Here is a 2,603-nt window from a genome sequence, read left to right as displayed (position 1 = left end):
TGCTTAGAGACTTCTTCAGGCAGATGCCATTTTAAAAACTTCAATTACAAATTCAGTTAACCTACTAGTGCATACTTGTCACCCTATTGATAACTTATTTCTCTGCTGTTTAAATGAACCAATTTAAGCCAAATCAAAAATATAAAGGCAGGTTTACTGGGAAGCTGGCTCCAAGGACCTGGGCCAGTGAGGTCACCATGGGGAACGGGGTGGGGTGGGAGAGAAAGAGAAAGTGTGCCCACAGAGAGATGAGAGATGAGAGAGAGAGGGAGAGGGAGACAGAGAGAAAGAGAGGCAGAGAGACAGATATATATATATACACACACACACAGAATAAGGAATGGGAAGGACTTGACAATGACACCAAAATGGGGAAGGGCATCCCAGCCTGGGCTGGAAAGTACAGTATTGGGGGCAAGGTATACTAGGACTGAGGGATGCTGGGGGAACGTGGTGTCCAGGTCTGCTTTGGTATGTAAAATATGCATCTCAGCCCCTTGTCTGGGGTCTGAAATCCACCACCTATTACTTTGGAGGTAGAGATCAAGAGTTCAAGGTGAGCCTTGGTTACATGGCAAGTTTAAAGTAGGTTGGCCTACAGTGAGAGCATATAAAAATAACAGAAAACAAACAAACAAACAAACAATCAGGTTATTTACTTGCATTATCTTTGTTAGCCATGGCATTCAAGCCAATATCACAAAACTTGGGTCCCACATTCGATCCAGTAAATGGGCAAACTTTAAAAATGGGAGTGGGAAAGTTATTAGAACGCTTGAAAAGAATGTGGAATAGCTATCATCTTAACTTCGTACATTAGCTTACCTCCTCACAGGGACTCCTGTTTGGCTGATTCACAGCTGATTCTTCAGCCCCAGCTAACCAGAACCACAGAATCTTCCCAATCAAAATAGGAGGCCTAGGGGAAAACCAGATACTACAGGCCTAAAAAAAAAGAAATGTTGTAATAAAATGATTCCTAATGATATTGTGCTATACTCATAGGTCAGTGCCTTGTTCAGCTATCCACAGAGTTTCTTCCTGCAACACTTGAACAAATATAGAGGTCCACAGCCAGGCATTATGCAGGGACACTCAGCCATAAATGAGATGTCTCTTCCATTAAACCCCTTCCCTCAGAGCCCAGGGAACCCTGGAGAGAAGAGGTGGGAAAAGTGTAAGCACCAGAGAGGATGAAGGAGACCAAGAAAACAAGCCATTAAAGCAACATGAGCAAAGCTCATATGAACTCACAGAGACTGAGGCAGCGTGCACAGGGCCTGTCCTGGTCTGCACCAGGTCCTCTGCATATATATTACAGCTTCCTGTTTAGTGTTTTTATAAGATTCCTGAGTGAATGAATGAATGGGTCTGATTCTTGTGCTTTCTCTTGGGATCTTTTCCTTCTGTTGGTTTGTCTTGTCCTATACCAAAGTGATATAGTTTGTATATTATTATGTTTTTTTCTGTTATTTTTAAAAAAATGAATGAATGAATGCATGCACGAATGAATGAATGAAAAAAATCAAACCTCTAGGATAAAGGTTAGCATCTGAACTGCCACTTACACCTGCTAGGAGAGGGAGACCAGTATTCTCCAATAGGGTGACACTGGATATGTCAACCACTCCAGGACAGACCACATGTTCAGGAGTAATTGCCAACATATAGTGGACTCCACAGTTTTGTATGTGTTTTTATTGGGTTAAAGTTTTGTGATTTTTTTTTCGTTTTAGGCATAGTTTTATTTTATTTTCTTGTCTGACGGGGTGTTTGTTTTTTGAAAAAGAAATTGAAGTTGGGTGAGTTTCGGGGAGAGGATCTAGAAGGGTTTTAGGGAGGGGCAGTGTGATCAAAATATATTTAAATTTAAAAGTTATTTTAAATAACCAAAAATACTGTTGTAAAAACATATGTGTTTTCTTCCTTTTTCTCTTTGGCTTTTGAAAGACCTGTTTCTGTTCCTGAGCTGGAGTGTTAGCTTGACTCTCAATCCACGGACATAATTTCCCTCGCTGTAGGAGCTGAGAAATGCAGTAAGATGAGACATTTTCCTCTTGCCATGTCTTCCATCCAATAGAAATGAACTTCTCAAAGATATATATTTCTTACTCCCAGAGGTGCACAACATCTTCATATGAACAGGGGGAAAAATCAGAAAATTCTCTTTCAGAGCAGCCAGCCCTAGATTGCCTGATGATAGATTTAAACCCGCAATGCTGGACATTATTTTCTTCCATTTGATCCAGGAACTGGTTCAGTTTTAAAGTGAACTGGGACACACTCGCCACAGGGAAACAGTCGACTGGAAGCAGGAGAAAGAATTTTCTCATACCCCAAGCAACAATCTCCACCTTACCCATGAAGCCTTTGTCATTTTCTTAAAGTTCTGCTGAGGGTCTGCCATACTCCAGAAGCCCCTCCACTGTGCCTCTCATGCTCTGTGATACATGGGACGTGCACGTGGTCCCAGAACTTAGAGGTTTTGGCAGGAAGATTACTGTAAGTCCATGTTCAGTCTGGGCTACATAGTAAAACCCTGTCAAAGGAAGGAAAGGGTGAAGGGAAAGAAGTAGAAAGGGAGGGAGACTGGCGGGGGGGGG

Source organism: Mus caroli, chromosome 1, assembly GCF_900094665.2.
Source record: "Mus caroli chromosome 1, CAROLI_EIJ_v1.1, whole genome shotgun sequence".
Taxonomy (NCBI): domain Eukaryota; kingdom Metazoa; phylum Chordata; class Mammalia; order Rodentia; family Muridae; genus Mus; species Mus caroli.
The sequence above is the reverse complement of the archived record's forward strand: the minus strand, read 5'-3'. Positions refer to the sequence as shown.